At 36.5% G+C, this 13,126-nt stretch overlaps 1 long non-coding RNA gene across 1 annotated transcript in view; it reads left to right on the plus strand.

Moving 5' to 3' along the window:
* The window catches only part of LOC309618328, a 673,944-nt gene that overhangs the window by 517,624 nt on the left and 143,194 nt on the right, over positions 1–13,126 (plus strand). The gene's annotated exons all lie outside the window — the stretch shown is intronic.

Below are 13,126 nucleotides of genomic sequence, written 5' to 3' on the forward strand. Positions count from 1 at the left end.
GCTTTAAATGACAAAATAGACCAGCTATATTTAATTGATATTTGTAAGACATTCCATCCAAAAACAGCAGATTACACTTTCTTCTCAAGTGCACATGGAACATTCTCCAGGAAAGATCACATCTTGGGTCACAAATCAAGCCTCAGTAAACTTAAGAAAATTGAAAGTATATCAAGCATCTTTTCTGACCAAAATGCTATGAGATTAGAAATCAATTACAGGGAATAAAATATAAAAAACACAAAGAAATGGAGGCTAAACAATACATTACTTAATAACCAAGAGATCACTGAAGAAATCAAAGAGGAAATCAAACGATACCTAGAGACAAATTACAATGAAAACACGATGATCCAAAACCTATGGGATGCAGCAAAAGCAGTTCTAAGAGGGAAGTATATAGCTATAGAAGTCTACCTCAAGAAACAAGAAAAAACTCATATAAACAGTCGAACTTTACACCTAAAGGAACTAGAGAAAGAAGAACAGACAAAACCCAAAGTTAGCAGAAGGAAAGAAATAATAAAGATCAGAGCAGAAATAAATGAAATAGAAACAAAGAAAACAATAGCAAAGATCAATAAAACTAAAAGCTGGTTCTTTGAGAAGATAAACAAAATGGATAAACCATTAGCCAGTCTCATCAAGAAAAAGAGGGAGAGGACTCAAATCAATAAAATTAGAAATGAAAAAGGAGAAGTTACAACTGACACTGCAGAAATACAAAGCAACCCAAGACACTACTACAAGCAACTCTATGCCAATAAAATGGACAACCTGGAAGAAATGGACAAATTCTTAGAAAGGTATAACCTTCCAAGACTGAACCAGGAAGAAATAGAAAATATGATCAGACCAATCACAAGTAATGAAATTGAAACTGTGATTAAAAATCTTCCAACAAACAAAAGTCCAGGACCAGATGGCTTCACAGGTGAATTCTATCAAACATTTAGAGAAGAGCTAACACCCATCCTTCTCAAATTCTTCCAAAAAACTGTGGAGGAAGGAACACTCAAACTCATTCTTTGAGGCCACCATCACCCTGATACCAAAACCAGACAAAGATACTACAAAAAAAGAATAGTACAGACCAATAACACTGGTTAAAATAGATGCAAAAATCCTCAACAAAATGCTACAGAATCCAACAACACATTAAAAGGATCATACAACATGATCAAGTAGGATTTCTCCCAGGGGTGCAAGGATTCTTCAGTATATGCAAATCAAACAATATGATACACCATATTAACAAACTGAAGAATAAAAAACATATGATCACCTCAATAGATGCAGAAAAAGCTTTTGACAAAATTCATACCAGTTTATGATAAAAACTCTCCAGAAAGTGGGCATAGAGGGAACCTACCTCAACATAATAAAGGCCATATATGACAAACCCAAAGCAAATATCATTCTCAATGGTGAAAAACTGAAAGCATTTCCTCTAAGATCAGGAAAAAGACAAGGATGTCCACTCTCACCACTCTTATTCAACATAGTTTTGGAAGTCCTAGCCACAGCAATCAGAGAAGAAAAAGAAATAAAAGTAATACTAATTGGAAAAGAAGTAAAACTTTCACTGTTTGCAGATGACATGATACTATACATAGAGAATCCTAAAGATTCCACCAGAAAACTGCTAGAGCTAATCAATAAATTTGGTAAAGTTGCAGGATACAAAATTAATACACAGAAATCTCTTGCATTCCTATACACTAATGATGAAAAATCTGAAAGAGAAATTAAGGAAACACTCTCATTTACCATTGCAACAAAAAGAATAAAATACCTAGGAATAAACATACCTAGGGAGACAAAAGACCTGTATGCAGGAAACTATAAGACACTGATGAAAGAAACTAAAGATGATAAAAACAGATGGAGAGATATACCATATTCTTGGATTGGAAGAATCAATATTGTGAAAATGACTATACTACCCAAAGCAATCTACAGATTCAGTGCATCCCTATCAAACTACCAATGGCATTTTTTACAGAACTAGAACAAAAAATCTTAAAATTTGTATGGAGACACAAAAGACCCCGAATAGCCAAGGCAGTCTTGAAGGAAAAGAATGTAGCTAGAGGAATCAGACCCCCTGACTTCAGGCTATACTACAAATCTACAGTAATCAAGACAATATGGTACTGGCACAAAAAGAGAAATATAGATCAATGGAACAGGATAGAAAGCCCAGAGATAAACCCACACACCTATGGTCAACTAATCTCTGACAAAGGATGCAAGGATATACAGTGGAGAAAAGACAGTCTCTTCAATAAGTGGTGCTGGGAAAACTGGACAGCTACATGCAAAAGAATGAAATTAGAACACTCCCTAACACCATACACAAAAATAAACTCAAATGGTTTTGAGACCTAAATGTAAGACTGGATATTCTAAAACTCTTAGAGGAAAACATAGGAAGAACACTCTATGACATAAATCACAGCAAGACCTTTTTTGATCCATCTCCCAAAATAATGGAAATAAAAACAAAAATAAATAAATGGGACCTAATGAAACTTAAAGCTTTTGCACAGCAAAGGAAACTACAAACAAGACAAAACGACAACCCTCGGAATGGGAGAAAATATTTGCAAATGAATCAACAGACAAAGGATTAATCTCCAAAACATATAAACAGCTCATGCAACTCTATATTAAAAAAAAAAAACAACCCAATGAAAAAATGGGCAGAAGACCTAAATAGACATTTCTCCAAAGAAGACATACAGATGGCCAAGAAGCTCATGAAAAGCTGCTCAACATCACTAATTATTAGAGAAATGCAAATCAAAACTACAATGAGGTATCTCCTCACACCAGTTAGAATGGGCATCATCAGAAAATCTACAAACAACAAATGCTGGAGAGAGTGTGGGGAAAAGGGAACCCTCTTGCACTGTTGGTGAGAATGTAAATTGATACAGCCACTATGGAGAACAGTATGGAGGTTCTTTAAAAAACTAAAAATGGAATTACCATATGACCCAGCAATCCCACTACTGGGCATATTCCCAGAGAAAACTATAATTCAAAAAGACACATGCACCCCAATGTTCATTGCAGCACTATGTACAATAGCTATGTCATGGAAGCAACCTAAATGACCATTGACAGACGAATGGATAAAGAATTTGTGGTACATATATACAATGGAATATTACTCAGGCATAAAAAGGAATCAAATTGGGTCATTTGCAGAGACGTGGATGGATCTAGAGACTGTCATACAGAGTGAAATAAGTCAGATAAAAACAAATATGGTATATTAATGCATATGTGTGGAACCTAGAAAAATGGAACAGATGAACCAGTTTGCAGGGCAGAAGTAGAGACACAGGTGTAGAGAACAAACGTATGAACACCAAAACGGGAAAGCAGTGGGGGGGTTGGTGGTGTGAGGAACTGGGAGATTGGGATTGACATATATACACTATTGTGTATAAAATGGATAACTAGTAAGAACCTGCTGTATAAATAAATAAATAAAATAAAATTCAAAAATTCAAGACAAAAAGAAAATAAGGAAAATACCCTAGTGATATTGATCATAATTCTATAACATATTAAAATATATACATATTATATAAAAATTCATGGTCATGTTAAAATCTTACTGAAAAAGCTCTATTTCCAAGGAAAATGCTATATTACCAAAACTGGCTTAAGAAAGTAAAATCTAAATAGATCAATAGAGCAATATGAATTAACAAATTTGTGGAATAACACCACCTATGATAAAGACCATATACAGATGTGGTACAGAATATTTTCACCAAACTTTAAAACAACGCATTTCCTGTGATGTTGAAACTATTACAAGGCACTGGAAAAAAGTTATCTAATTTATTCAGTGAGGAAAGCATAAGCAAAACCCTAAAAAGAGAACACAGAAAACTACAGGCCAATATGAGGTACCCGTACTGTCATGGCTCTTCTACTTTTTGTATAATGAACTGTGTGTCATGTTTTTATATTTAAAAAAATTACTTGCATTTTGACTGACATTTTATTTAAAATGATAGATTGACATTTGAATAACAAATTCATTTACCTGAATTACTTGAATGTCAAAGTAAACATTGTGACAAAAATATCAAAGCAAGAGGAATTTTAGAAGAAAAGTGTATATATATATATATGTTTGTGTATATATACATATTATTCCAAAAATATGTGTTTGTATCTTAATCATTTGATGTTATTGTGACCACTGAGTCCATTTGCTTAAAACAGACTTTTTCACACCAGGAAGGATGGAAGACTGAACACTTAAAAGATTCACTTTCAACACCAATCTCGTGTCTGTCCAGGGATGCTTGGTAACAAACATCCCTGAAATCTCAGGAGCTTCCAGTGGTACAGATTTCTTTCTCACTTATCCTCTCAGCACATTGTAAGTTAGCTGAGGCTCTGTTCCATGCGATCTTCACTCTGGATCCCAGATTGATGGAACATCAAGTTTCTGGACCATGGCTGGGGTAGTGGTATAATCGTGTTCTCCAAAATTCATGTCCACCTGGAACTTCAGAATGTGACCATATTTGGAAATAGGGCCTTTGCAGATGAAACTAGTTAAGAATACTGAGATAAAATCATGCTGGATTTAGTCTGGGCCCTAAATTCAATTCCTGGTGCCCTTATAAGAAGAGGAGAGAACACATAGACACAGAGACGGTGATGTGACGATGGAGGCAGAGCTTGGAGTGATGCGTCTATGAGCAAAAATTGCCAAGGATTGCCAATAACCACCAGGAGCTAAGCAATAAGCATAGACGGAATGGTTTCTCTGTTAGAGTCTCCAGAATGAATGAACCCTGCTGACTCCTTGACTTTGTATTTCTGGCCTCCTAAACTGTGAGATAATAAATTCCTGTTGTTTTAAGCCACCCATTCTGTAGTAATTTGTTATGGCAGCCCTAGAAAATGTAAATGGCAGGTGACTGAGGCCATGGGAAAGAGAGTTCTGGAGTGTCTAAATGTTAAGCTGGAAGTGGCATGTCTCCTTCCCACTCATAACTTACTAACCAAAACTATTCACACAGCCCCACACAAGCTAAAGTGAGTCAGGAATTGTAATCCTATCAGGTGTTGAAAAACAGGGAACCAGAAGTATTTGGCAATGACCTTAATGGCCACCCCTGAGCCACTTTGTTTTTAGAGGCAGAAGTACAGAAAAAAAAAAAAAAAAAACTTTGCAAATGTATGCTGATGAAAATAGATGGCATTCAAATGATCTTCTCTTGTTACAGAGAGATATTTTGCACCCAAAAATCTCCAAAGTGACGTTCCATATATTCTTTTTGACAGTTATATCAAATTTGAATTCTAAAACCCTTCTTAAAATCTGACAGTGACTCAACATTAGTAAGAAAAGTCTTCCTCATAACCCTCTAAATGGCATTTTCAGGAACAACATCAGGAAAATATTGCCTGAATTCATCCTGCAGAGATTGGATTTGGATATTCTCTTTGAAATAGCTTTTAAGAGCCTTGTCTTTGTAAGCTTCATTAAGACAAGAAAATGATGAGGCATTTTAAGAGACAATTTGCTGGATTCTGACTCTGTATGTTCAAGGTAAATCATAAAGAGAAATAATGCTTGTGTTTCAGATATAATGTATTCAAAACTTCAGTATGTCAGAAAACTATACCAAGCTTTGCTGAAAGTTATACTTTTTTCATAATTGAGACACTTAGTCTTCAACTTAGCACTTCCTGGTTTTAGGAAACAAAAGGGAAAAGATGTTTCAACTTTTAAATCCAGCAGCCAGGCTGTCTCCTGTTGACAACTGAAGAACCTCAGTACAAGAAAAATACTTCATGAGTGCATTCAGATCTTCAGAGAGCAAGGCAAATATCTGGTTTGCAGTGAACATTTCTTCACCTAATTGATGCCCTTATAATGTGGTTAAGGTCTAGGGGTTACTGGTGTGTTTTGTAGTCAGTGCATAGAGGTGGTGAGGCAGGTGGGCCTGGCAGAGGGTGAGATCTGCCCCCCGCTAGGGGACCCAGAGCCACCCCTTCCACCAGACCCCAACAAGCAGCTGATCTGTGCTGGCCTGCTCTCATGAGCTGTTCAAATTTTGAGTTTTATCCACATTGTAGGCCAAGTCAGTGGCCTTGTTGTTGAAAAGAAATGGAAGATAAGAAACGATGTGACTGATTCCATTTTGTCCTCCTGCAAGAGGCTTGGGTGGCAATTGCAGAGAGGAAATACAACAAGAAAACTTCTCAGAGATTAAGAACAGCTAGAATCGGTAGAAGTCCTAGGCTGGGAGGAAGCTCTGAGTCACTTTAGTGAAAAGAAGGCAAGCCCTCAAGGTGGGTGGTTATGTGCATTACATTTTAGGACCTGAGTTAGTCGTCCTTCTGTAGTTTCCTTTACAAATCAAATGAGAATTGACTCACCCTTTACCTCTTTAAATAGTTGTAGCCCACTTTTCTCCTGTAATCTTGGAAAATAAAAAAGGAGGGGAACTAAATGTCATAGCACAACACTGTCACCAAAGTGGTGGTTGCCTCAAGGCAGGTGGGCAGGCAGGGATGGCTCTTTCAGATCACTGGTCGTGGCAGGTCTGAGAGCTGCCCTGCAAGCCAGACTTCCCTCCAGCAGCAAAGCCAGCCAGCACTGGAGCCTAAGCAAGCTTAACACCGGATGAAGCTGAGGCTTTGAGGCTGGAGTGCATGCTTACAGCTGCACTTTTTCTGTACATGTATCTTCAGTCTGACAAGGCTATTGTTTTGTGCTGAGTAACAGAACCCACAAAGCAGCCACAGCATTTATGTCCTCTCAGCAACTGGCCCCAGTCTCTTCTGCCCCATTTTCTACACCACACCTGCTTGGCACCACAGGGAGCTCTTTACCCAGCACAGTGACATTCCAGCTACCACCAGCCAGAAGCTGCAGCCAGTCTGGCTGACTGTCACAAGCAGGACCTCGGGTACTGGCACTATCGATGACAGCAAACAATTCCCTGGTAAGAGATGGAAACTCCCCTCTGCAAATCTGCTTGGGTTCATGCAAATGGCACTTCAAAGGTGTCTCCATGCACTTGGAGTCCATGAGCCAGTGGCATTATGCAAAGGCGTTTAAACATTTCAGGGCTCATTTCTCTGTCCATGTCCAATTCTGGTGCTCTGGAACAGGAACCCATGCTGATGCCCAAGAGGCACTGATGCTGGCAACAGTTTCTCTGAATTTTCCTTCATTGGAGAATGTCATTATTTCACTTGCATGCATGAAGGATAGCTTCACTGAGCATAGCCTTCTGAGTTAATAATTTTTTTCTCCCATCACTTTTACTGAGTCCAAGCTCATACTGCTCGCCACACAACAGGTGGATGAGTGGAGAGACAAGGTGTTTGGGCAAGGAATAGCGACTTTATTCCGAAAGCCAGGAAACTGAGAAGATGGCAGACTAGTGTCCTAAAAACAATTTTAACTCAGAATAAAATTCAGCTTTCTTTTATGTTAAAGGAAAGGGGAAATGGGAGGGTTCAAGATTAAATGGTAAAGCTCAGTGCAGACTTCTTGGAGCCACCAGGCTCCAATGTTATGCTTCAAGGGAAGCATAACATTTCCTTGTTCTTCTTCTTGCTCGTGTAGGCTGGATCGCAAATTTGCAAAAAATTCAAATTGTTAACAGTTATTTTTATTCTGCCATTCTTAGCTCTGCTTATTAGTAGGGTTTCTGGGCTGAAAGCAAACTTGTCTATAACAAGTAGTAACCATAACTAGCTCGGGACCATGGGATGGGAACTTTCTTCAGGGAACTGACTTCAGGGAACTTAATGAGCTATTTGGGCACAAGCAGCATTTCTCTAATATTTAACTCCTTATGTGCAGGGCTAGAGTAATAGAGTACATAATATAAAGAATGAGGGAGGCAGTTCCAACATGGTGTCAGTTCTGTTCTTCCTCTGTTACAGCACTTTAATGTGTGGAACTTCCTTCTTGTCTCTATGGTTTCTGATTTGGAAACTGAACTCATTCGCATCATTGCTTCCCTGTAAGTAATATCATTGCTTTCTAGATTTTATTCCATTTTTGCTTGTTTGTTTTTAGTTTTTAGCAGCTTGATTGCCTGAGCATGAATTTATTTCTTTTCTCCTCCACCTGGTTGGGCTTCACTGAGCTTCTCGAATTTATAGGTCTTTGCCAAATTTGGGTAGTTTTGAGCCACATTTCTTCAAATATTTTTTCAGCACCACACTCTTCACTCTTTCTCCTCTTCTTCTGAAACTCTGACTAAAATCTTAGAATTTTTAAAATTGTCCCACAAGCATCTGCATGACCTGTCCATATTTTTAAATTATTTATTTCTCTATTATTCACATAGAATAATTTCTATTGATGTAGCTTCAAGCTCAGTGACTGTATCCTCTCTCATCTCCATTCTGCTCTGGAGTATATCCAGTGAATTTCTTTTTTTGGGTGGAGGGATAATTACTTTTTTCATTTCTGAAATTTCCCATTCGTTCTTCATTTTTTCTCTTTACTGAAACTTGCTTTCTTTTCATTCTTTTGAAAACTGAACTGATACTAGAACCACAGCAGAAAATGGGTCAAAATTTGTAACCTAAACTTAAATTAACCACAATAGTTGCTTGCTAAAACAAAAATATCAATATTTTTCATAAGATTTATGCAAAACCAAAATCTCATAACATAATCAAAATGTCTGGGATACGATAGAAAATTGCTTGACAAATGAAGAACCATAGAAGTCTCAACTCACAAGAGAAAAGGTAATAATTAATAGACACCAAAGCCAAGATGTTAAAGATGTTGGAATTATCTGACAAAGACTTGGATACATGTTATAGCAATGCTCCAACAAGTAAGGCCAAAATCTCTTCAAAAGAATGTACTCCCATGAGTACAAAAAGAATGATCTGTGCCATGAGTGTTCAGTCTGGGACCTGGATGGTGCTCTATCTGTTATTTAGGTCCTCAGTGTCTTTGGTAGGCTTATTAGAATTAGACCCAGGCATGACAGCTTCAGCTGTGCCCAAGAGTTCATAAACAGTTTTATGAAATCACCTTCCCAAGTTTCTTCCCCTCTGTGATATCCCAGTACTTCCCACTTACCCACGGAATCCTTTTCAGTCCTCCAGCCAGTATTTACCCTAATCTTCCACACACATCTTCAACTGCAACTCTGCCTGTGAACAAGCAGTGGGAGACCTGAAGAAAAAAAGCATTAAATTTACCTGCAGTTTGCCGGTACGTTGAATTCTGGTATTCCTCCCCAATCCATCTGCTACTGTTTACTTCTCAAAGTCATCAGATAGCCTCTCCATGCCTTTTGTCCTGGTTTTATATCTGTATTCATTGGTAGAGACAGAATGGACTGTGCTTACTCCATCTAACTCATAGCCAACACATGAAACTTATTTTTAAATAAAATAAATGTATGGTTTCAGAAAGAATGTATTTACATATGCAAGATATGCAATAGAAATGACAGTATAAATTATACTGAATACATTGGAAAACATTTCAGGTAACTAACATGTATCCTATACTGCTCACTCTGAATTCTTTCTTACTCTATGTTCTAAGTATGCCTGCCAGCTATGATTACTCAAAGAGAGATATGCTCTTTGTAATTTGCATTATACAAACAAGAAATTTCTTTTTCGTTTTTCAGACATAAAATTATGTTAAAATATTAAATATTCTCTTTCAAGCCGCACCTGCCCCTAATGTTCTGCTGTGCCCTTTTCACTTCATCTCCCAATTCAGAATTGCTGTCCTAACATATACTGACTGTGCTCAGGTTGCAGATAGCCTCAAATTATATGTTGGTTGAATAATTGGCATTTGTGGACCAGGTACTGAACAAGTAAATGCAACTTGAAAATTAAAATGTGCTTCACAGAATCTACCGTGTAGGTGTTCAGCATAAGAATACTTGAGAATCTTCTCTAATAAAATTTCAGATCATATTGAAGGTCTTGGGTGTACAAAGTTGTCCTTATAAAGTAAAAAAATTACCCCAAATGGTTACTTTTTCACATTTCACATGGTAGCACAATAAATGACTGGTAGAAAACAAGATCGTTCCCAAGAGTTTAATCTGTTCTAAGAATCCATTCTCCTATTCCTATCTCTGCCTGGTGAAATATTTCTCACCCTTTAAGTTCAAGTTGGATATTACCTTCACACTAAGTCCTTCATTGATATCCCCGAAGTCACTTGTTCTCTTTTCTGTGTTCTTACCCCGAAGTCACTTGTTCTCTTTTCTGTGTTCTTACAGAACTTTGTTCATGCCAACATTTTTATGCTGTCTGATATTTTATATAGCTTTGTCTTTTAGACAGGTGTCAGCTTCTTGATGGCATTGACCTAGGACTATTTCATTTTTTCATCCCCATCCTCAGTTGCTGGTAAAATCAGGGTATGTATCTTTTTAAATAAAGCTCCAAAGGTGCTTTGCATAGCCACATAAGAGTTTATATGAGATAAAGAATTTCTAGAATAAAAACTCTTTCTATGAAAATTGAAAACATTGACTAACAAACCAGATGTAAATTCAGCAGAAGAGAGCACTTGAGATATGAGTTATCATTTGTTCTTATCCTTTTTTATCATCTTCTTGTCATTATTTACCAAATAGATTTTATCACCACCAAGATACCTCACTTAGGAGCTATAATTGCCCTGGGCTCTCTGGGTAACATAAAAAAGGCCAGGATCTGTCAGATCAACACAAATGTAAAGGGGATTTACTAGCTTCATGATTCCCACCAGCTTCATGGGAGCAATCATTGTAATATCTCAAATATACTTTGAAAAGCATGTTTTTAGTCAAATTTATATGGTTAAAAAAAGATCTTTTTCCCATTGTACAATTGTTTCCAGTCATCTCTCAGTTCAATCATCTTTCATTTTCATAACAAGCATCCCATGTCAGAGAGAAAGAGCATTTTCCAGAGGGACAGAATGAGTATTTCAAACAAATAACACCCTCAAGCAGAGATATTTCTGATCTGAAGTGATAAAGGTAAGAGGTCTGAAATTTATCACTTGATAGTTTGAAGTGAATTTGTTCAGAAATAAAGAACTATTAATGATTTCTGAGTAGAAAGGAAGGAAATTAATATTTATTATCTGCTAAGTGCCAATCAATGTGTTTTCAGAACTAACATCTTTTGTAATGTTCTTTTGTAACCAACTCTGCTCTTCTGACTTTAAGGTCAAAAGTCTTTCAGGGCTTCCCCTTACGGCTTTAGGGTGTCTGAAGTTTCAAAGGCACCAAAGCCCCACTGTTTTATTTTCTTCTATGGCCGCAGCTTGCACTGCCCTAGTGAAAATCAATTATTTCATATTTAGACCTTCCTAACTAATCAGAGGCTGTTACACTCCAATAGGTTGAGACAGTACTTGCTAAAGTGTGACTCCAGACCACTGCCACCAGCTGTGGGTGTTTGAGATAATGATTGATAAGTGTCATTCTAGCCACACTAATGCAAAATCTCTAAAAACCAAGGATCTATATCTTCACAAACACTTAGCTAATTCTTGAGTACTATTAAGTGGAGAATAAATGATTTGGAGGTTCATATAAGCACAATTCATTAAGGACAAGATCTTCAGTGAGATGTCTAAGGAGTCCCTTACTAAATATGCCCTGAAAAGTGGGATGCTCAGACCCATGGCCAACCCTCATGCCATTTACCTTTATAATCACAGTGTTTCAAGTTCATATATATATATATATATATATATATATATATATATATATATATTCCCAAGTATTCCATTCCCTTAAACTAATCAATTGATTAATAAATGTTTAATTTCTATTCAGCAGTGATTGGTTCAACTCACGTCAAATAATGGCTATTTGTAACTATAAAGGACAGACCTGCACTCTAATACTTATATCACTTCTTTTATTTATTGGATCAACAAACTTATTAGGTTTCTTACCACATTTGTTTACACCTATCACACAACTTTCAATAAATTTAGGAATACATACATACATATATATATATTCACCTATTTGTTGTGACTTTTGTAGAGAACAAATCCACAATGTCATCTCAAGCCACAAGTTTTTCTTGTAAACAAGACTGGCAATTTTACCTTCTGTTATCACTCTTGAACCCTGATGCTGTTCTATGAAAACAAGTGATAGGTATACATTCCCCAAGACTCATAGAGCACAGAAGCCTCTGACTATTAGAGTGATGGACAGGGCCTGGGAGTAGTATCCTAGGGAGGTGGACAAAATGCTCTCCCAGTGTAAACAACAGGGCAGAGATAGGAGAAAATAACCAAAGAGGGAATTCAAGAAATGTGATACCTCATTCCTTGGGAAAAGGAGGAAGTCAGGAAGGATGACCTCTGAGTCAGATGAGGCTTTCTTCTGTTTACTACATGCATAGGTTATCTTTTCCCATCCTTCCATTTTCAACTGATTTGTGTCTTTGGATCTAAAGGGAGGCTCTTGTAAACAGCATATAGTTGGATCATATTTTTTATTTTTTACTTAATTTTACTAATCTTTGCCTTTAATTGGTAAACTTAATCCCTTCACATTTAAAGTGATTTTTGAGAATAAAAGACATATTTTTGCCATTGTGCTTTTACATATATATACATATACGTATACATATACATATATATATATCTTTTACATATATAATATACATATATGTGTGTATATATATATATCTTTTTGGTTCCTCAATTCCTCCAGTACTGTTTTCTTTTATGTTTGATTTTTTCTAGTTACCACTTTGATTCCCTTTTCATTTCCCTTTTTGTATATTTTTAATTAGTTTCTTAATGGTTACCAAGGAGATTACATTTAAAATCCTAAATTTATAGCAATCCAGTTTGAATTGATAACAGTTTAGCTTCAATAGCATACAATTAATCCTGCACCTATTTAACTTCATTCTCTTTTATGGAGTAACTGTCACAAATTATATCTTTATACATTGTGTGCCCAGTAACAAAGATTTATAAATATTGTTTTATGCATTTGTCTTTTAAATCACATAGGAAACAAAAGAGGAGTTCCACACCAAAATACAGTAATATGGGACTTTACCTTTACCTGTGTAGTTATCTTTACTAATGATCCTTATT

Source organism: Balaenoptera borealis (assembly GCF_965194805.1).
Source record: "Balaenoptera borealis genome assembly, chromosome: 20".
Classification (NCBI taxonomy): Eukaryota; Metazoa; Chordata; class Mammalia; order Artiodactyla; family Balaenopteridae; genus Balaenoptera; species Balaenoptera borealis.